The sequence below is a fragment of the Chenopodium quinoa genome, unplaced genomic scaffold (assembly GCF_001683475.1).
Source record: "Chenopodium quinoa cultivar QQ74 unplaced genomic scaffold, ASM168347v1, whole genome shotgun sequence".
Lineage (NCBI taxonomy): Eukaryota > Viridiplantae > Streptophyta > Magnoliopsida > Caryophyllales > Amaranthaceae > Chenopodium > Chenopodium quinoa.
Window position 1 is genome coordinate 5499209 of NW_018742329.1, and position 7226 is coordinate 5506434.

The following is a 7226-nucleotide window of genomic DNA, read 5'->3' on the forward strand; positions in this document are numbered from 1 at the left end:
TGGAGAACATAGTATCATGCGGCTAGGAGAACTGTAGTATTAGTTTGTCATGGAGAAACTAAATACCATAATTTTGCCAATTTTTAGCCTTGAGGTAAAAATTTAGCATATAATTCAATAAACAAATAAATAGCTTAGGAAATGATGATAAGTATTCAGATTGTTATTGTAAATATGCGACTTGAATTAAATGTTTAGGAAATGATGCTAAACATTTAAATATGCAACTTGAATTAAATGTTTAGGAAATGATGCTAAACATTTAGATAAAATTTAGCATATAATTCAATAAACAACTAAATAGCTTAGGAAAGGATGCTAAGTATTTAGATATTTATTTTTTATTATAAATATGCACCTAAAAAAATGTTTAGGAAATGATGCTAAACATTTAGATTTTTATAATAGCATGCCTAGACGACGAGATTGCGACCTTTCTACCCGCGGTCGGCGTCGGGCTTTTCGGGAGGACACTCCCACTGTCCCTGAGGGCGTGGACGACGACGTCTTGGAGTCCGAGACTCGGACTTCTATGAGTAGGGGTAGGTGGGTTCCACCTCCGTGGACCCCAGACCAGTTGGTTTTCTGCCGTGAAAACCACATCTCTCACCGCGCACTCTCCGGCATAGTCGATGGCACACTTCGCCAGCATGGTTCCGGCGCCCTATGGGAGTCGTCTGGCTTGGTCGATTTCTACGCGGCGGTTGTAGGGTTTCGCAGCCCCCGGGGTTGCGGCGCGACGGTCGTTCGCGCATTGTTGGAGTATTTCTGGGATACTACTAACACGTTTCACTTTGCTTGGGGGGAGATGACGGTGACCCCCCTGGACTTCAGCATGATCAGCGGGCTGCGCTTTACTGACCGGGTAGTAGGCCAGGTGTCTGATCTATCTTGGTCATCGGCTGAGGTAGCTGATTTGTTGGGTTCGGTCGTTCAGCACATCAGGACCCGACCGGTGTCTCGAGGTGGTCCTAGGAGTGGACGATCGGAGTCGGCTTCAGTTCTTGCTCGCGGCTTCGATATGGAGGATACGACGGCCGAGCAGTGGGTGCGGATCTTCATCTTGATCCTGATCTCTATGACCCTCTCTCCCAACAGGAGTCCACGCGTGCTCCTCTACTACCTCCCCTCTTTGGCCAGGATTCCCGAGATAGGATCCTACAGCTAGGCCAGTCTTGGGTACGCGGATCTTCTTCTATCTCTACGTCATGGCTGCCGTCAGCTGAATGATGAGTCCCCTATCACCGTTTACGGCCTGTGGAGAGTCGTAGAGGTGATGATCTTTTCCCTTCTTGTTTCATTTCGGCTTGTTCAATTCGTGTGCTGAATGTTATTTTTGTTGCAATTATGGTTCTACGAGTACTTCCAAGGCTTGGCTCCTCGCCGGCGTTGGGGAGTGGTCCATGACTTCCCCGTTGGAGCCAGCTGGCGTGACCGAGGAGAGTCACGGGTGGAGTCTGTTCCGGCGCTTCGTGGGCTACTACGCCGAGGCACCTCTTCCGTTGGCGTAAGGATTAGCTTTGTTGCGTTTTTTCCTTCAGATGTTGTTTCTGTCGTTTCACGCCTAACTTTTTATGGTTTCCAGGTTCCCATCGATGTCCAGTATCGTCCTTGGGCCGGGATGACTGATCTACCCGAGGCCCTACGTCTTTCAGTGTACCGTACCATTTTGGTTGGTACTGGGCGCTTCGTCTGGTATTTGGGGGAGCGAGTCGTTCGTCAGCATAGTGGTGATCGTTTTGTGGTGCCTTCATCCCCGCCAGAGTCGATGCTGGACTCCCGCTTGATCAGAGGGTTGATCAACAGGGGAGAGCGCTACACTCTTCCGTGGCAGGAGCTCGTTCACATGGAGAGCGACTATGCGCGGGATTTGCTTCCCTCTCTGGCTCCTCCACCCCGTCTTCCCGAGGTATGATTTCTTTCGAGAATCTTCTTTGCTAGTCTCTGTTTTAAATAGTCGAATAACTTGATTATTCGATCATATTTTTAGACGACCATCCACCCTGTGGGGAGGATTCAGATTCCTCCTCAGTATGTCCGCTACCTTGGGCCGATCGGTATCATGGAGGACCATATTGCTGATGCGATGGAGGGTTATAGACAGGCGCATGAGTCAGTGCCCGAGGTTTTTGAGCCGGTGAGTTTTCTTCGACGCATTATCCACTCTTTTAATGCTGCTTATTACTGATTTTTCTTTGTTTTATCCTCAGCCTAACCGCCCAGAGGTGATGGGAATTATGAAGCTGGTGAACGCGCTGAAATATTGCATCATCAAGCTTCGGCGTGGTGCGAGTTGTCGGAGCTCTAGCGACGTTCTTGAGGTATCACTTATTTCTTCATTTCTGCCATTTGTTTTATTTTGCATCATTGACACCTTTTGATTTTGTGTTTTGCAGGAGCGACAGAGGTCCCGCTCGTGCTCGAGGCCCAGAGGCTCGGACGAGGAGGAGATTAGTCGTGGTAGACGATCTCCTGAGGTTCACATGTTCTCAGCGAGAGCCTCAGACTACTCAGCCATTCCAAGAGGCTCAGTGGCAGCAGGGTTAGTCTTCTCAGCGTCCGTCATTTTCACAGCCTCCAGTTCTCGAGTTTGGGTCTCCTTTGGATTCTGGTTCATTCTCGGCTCCATTATATGGGATTCCTCCACCGCTGTCGGGCTTGTTCTCGGTTCCGATGTATGGGACGATGCCTTCGCCGACGATTCCAGTATCTTTGGGCCAGTCTACTCCATTTTCCGGTTGGACAGGTCCTGCCTTGAGCTTAGCTACTGCCGGGCCGACGGGAACTAGTAGGGACGCTACTCCCCGTACTCGGATGGTCGACGGACTCTTCGGTTCGCCGTTCCCATACACACAGAGAGGTCCACATGCACAGGGTCAATATGAGACTGATTCTGATTCTAGAGATTTTTGACCTAGGGTTTTTGTGCATACTGTGATGACACTTGACACATTTATGTATTACGACTCTTTGTACATTATTTACAGTTTATATATCTACTATTGTGTGTGTTAGTGTGTGTGTGAGACTCTTTGTGTGTGATTGTGTACTTATTAATGACGCGACGAATAATATAAGTGGAGTAATGGAGGGTACCGACCTTCCCCAAAAGAAAAGAAATAAATAAAAAAATACTTAAAATAAAATTTCCCCAAAAGAAAAGAAATAAAATGATGAGTAAATAAATATAAAAAATATCTTCGTAAAAAACAAAACAAATATAAAATAAAAATAAAAAGGTGAGAATTTTATTAGAATTAAAACTCTCGGAAAAGACTAAAAAAGAAATAAAATTTTGAAATAAAGATAAAAAAAGGTGAGAATTTTATTAGAAATAAAACTCTCAGAAAAGACTAAAAAAAAACGCTAAAGATAAGAAAATATAAAAAATCCGGATAGATACGGAAAAGATGAAAAAATCGGGCGCGTAAAGTGTCGTGACACGGCACTGTTCACCGTGTCACGGCAAAGGTTCCCGTGACACGGTGGAATTCCCCGTGTCACGGGAAGCGTATTATTCAACGGTTTGTTTTACGCGTGTGAAAAGATAAATTTTAGGCAGTTTCGAGCGCTTTTGCTATAAAATAAGACCAGATTATTCATGATATGCATAATTACGAAACAAAAAATAATTTAGAATTTCATATTTCAATAATCATGTCTCAGAATTTTGATAATACGTTGCGCGCCTGGTCTTATTCTTTGAACAATGCTGAAAAAAGAGAGTTAGAATTATTTCATGTCAGGGGTTTGCTAGCCCTGTGACACGTAGCTATTGAACATGACTTTCTTAGAGCAGCATTAGATTATTGGAGTCCAGAAAACGCACTGTTTCAAATTTGATTATGATGAAATTTGTCCTCTGCCGGAGGAATTTGATGCAATCTTTGGATTTCCTGCTAGAAATCTTATTGCCATGCCTACCTTACGTGAATATTATTACCAAAACTTTGAACGCCATCTGAATCTAACAGATCCAGATTTAAATAGAATTGTTTGTGGTAATGAAGTAGACTTAGAAAAACTTGCTAATTTATATTTTAATCGCCCTATCTCTGAGTCTTATCATGTGTATCGTAGAAGGGCATATATTTTTTGCATGTTTAGCAAGCTACTATTTGCAAACGGTAGGGTAGGACATGCTTGTCTAGCGTCTGTACTTGAGCATGTAGAATCCGGAAGATCTCCTATGCCAACGTGCCTTGGAGAAACATTTCGTAGCCTTGACGAGGCAAAAGCTGACCGAAAACCCATCAGGAAGGGTTCTCTGGTACTATTACAGGTAAAAATACGCTCCGAATAGCCCCCGTGACACAAAACAGCCGCCGTGTCACGATTGGGGTCTGCCGTGACACGGTTAAAACTGTCGTGTCACGGGAATCTGCAGGTTTTTTTTTTTTTTTTCGATTTTGACTATTTTTTTTTTTTGCAGATTTGGTTGATGGAGCGTTTGGAATTATTTGAAGCCCCCGACGATATTGAAATATATGGCCTTAACGACTTAGTCCGTAGGAAGAAGAATTATTCTGCGAACATGTCGTATGAAGATTGGAAAAATTTCTTTGCAAAGAGAGAATTTTCCATTCGTTGGGTGGTGCCTTGGTGGAGGCTTACTAGGATGGTTGACACGAATGAAACTCCATATTGTCGAGTTCCTAGTATCTCCAAATTGACCTTTTACTGTCCCTCTCGACTGATGCGGCAGTATGGACTTGAACAAGTAATTCCACGCTATAACGATAGTCCTCGTGAAGTATCGTTGCATGAAAGTAACGTTCACAACTACGAGGCTTATTGGATTGGAAGACCTTTTGTGGACCGTTTCTGCAAGTGACCAAACTCCCCCTCCATTATCTAGTGCATACAAGGCGTGGTTGAATCCTAGAAGTAGGATGGAACGATTCGGATCGCGCAAGTCTGATGTAAAGAGTCGTCTTGGAGAGAAGAAAGCTCCTCTTAAAGATTGCCTAGGTCCGAGAACACAAGGAATTGAGTTTAAGACTCCTAAGATGCCAAGAAAGAAGACCTATGTGAAAGGAAAGGGTAAAGAAAAGATGGTGTATAGGGAGAAACAACCGAAAAAGTTCAAGAAAGGTGAAAGGGGCAAAAGTTCGACTAGGGGTGTGACGGTTCGGGCTACAAAAGACACACTAATGGTGAAGGCCGACCTAATTGAATAAGAGAAGGATGTTCCTAAAGAGAAGAGAGATTAGATCAATAGTGCTTTGTATTTTATTTTTTATAATTTTTATTTAAAATAAGGCGTATGATGCCAATATTGTAGTCGCATTTATTTTAATAATAATAGCGCATTTATTTCTTAAAATAAAAATTACAATGACTTTTATTTATTATCCGAGTCAAGGAGTCGGACGCAATGGAAGAACGAAAACAAAAACTCGAACAGGAATTTCGCAACGAATGCGCCAATAAATAAAACGGGAAACTGAAAATTTGTCGTGTCACGGTCAAAGGGTCCCGTGACACGGTTAAAGTTCCCGCGTCACGGCAAATTTTTTTTTTTTTTGACAGACGGACGGGATAAATTCCCGTGTCTCGGAAATTTTTTTTTTTTTTTTGTTTTTGTCGTGACGCAATGCTGAACCGATGCGCATATTAGATCAATAGAGGGAGGATTTTTTTATTTTAAAGTGGTCGGGCCCCCTTGAGGGGTTGCCTACGTATCCTAAAAAGGAATCAGGCAAGACGTAGCTCTATTGGGTCATGAACCCATGCGACTAGGCGTAGAATTTCTTGAGTTGATCCAAGTTGGTTAAATTATGGAAGCCGTTACCGTCCATGTCTACCAATTGTGCTGCTCCGCCAGACAGGATGGCTTTAACGATGTACGGGCCTGACCAATTCGGTCTGAATTTTCCTCTTGGATCTAACACATTTTTGCGAAGTGCCTTAAGCACTAGGTCACCCTCTTTGATGTTCCTGGTCTTGACTTTTTTATTAAAATGTCGGTGTTGGTAGGTTTGGACATGATGCAAAGCTGCCAAGCGTTTTTCATCAAGCAAGACCAGTTCGTCGTATCTTGCTCTAATCCAGTCGACTTCATCTAGTTGGCTTTCCAATGCGATTCGGAGAGAAGGTATCTCGAGCTCGATTGGTTGTACAGCTTCGACGCCATAGACCAAAGAAAAGGGGGTAGCCCCTGTCGATGTACGAACAGAGGTTCGATAACCCCAAAGGGCGAAATGTAGCTTACTTGGTCAATCCTTATAATTTTCCGTCATCTTTTCGATGATGGTCTTCACATTTTTGTTGGCCGATTCGACTGCTCCGTTCGTTTGTGGTCTGTAAGGTGATGATCGGTGATGTTTGATACGATATTTCCGCAACAATTCTGCGCATTCGGCTTAGAAATGTGTTCCATTTTCTCAATGAATTGAGCTACGTGTTTTGCCGTCAGCTTGGCATATGAAGCTGCCTCGACCCATTTGGTGAAGTAGTCGATTGCTACGAGAATGAATTCATGCCCCCCTTGTCCTGGTGGTGTGATTTTTCCAATGATGTCAATGCCCCAATTGGAGAAAGGCCATGGAGAAGTATACGTGTAGAGAAGCGAAGGTGGAACATGCTGTAAGTTTTCATAGATTTGACACTTCATACATTTCTTGACGTACTCGTGACAATCTCTCTCCATAGTAGTCCAATAATAACCTTGTCGTTGAATCTTTTGGACTAGCATTTTTTCATTCATGTGAGTTCCACATATACCAGCATGAAGGTTTTCCATGGTTTTATGAGCTTCTTTCTTGGAAAAATCATACTATGAGGACAAGAGATTCCTTCCCGTTGCGGTTCTCTTGTGGAGTTCTCCCCTGATGAGCACATACTGTGAGGCCAAGAGCCTCAAAGCACGGCGTGCCCTTTTATCAGTATTAGGAGGGTACTCTGCTTTTGTCACATAATTAAGGATGTCTTTATACCATGGCTCTTCATCTTCTTCCTGTGGTTCTTGTTCATCGTCAAGTGCATGAACATAAGCTGGCTCATATCTTCTCTCTATGGTCAGTGGCATCCTGATCGTGTCAGCTGGAATTCACACCATTGATGCTAACTTAGCTAGTGCGTCGGCGAACTGGTTTTCTTCTCTTGGCAAATACGTATATTCCACTTCATCTAGTTGCTCCGTGAGAGTTTCCAGATGAGCTTGATACGTAGCGAGACTTTCACTCCTCACTTTCCATCTCTTAGAGATTTGGTTAATGATTCGT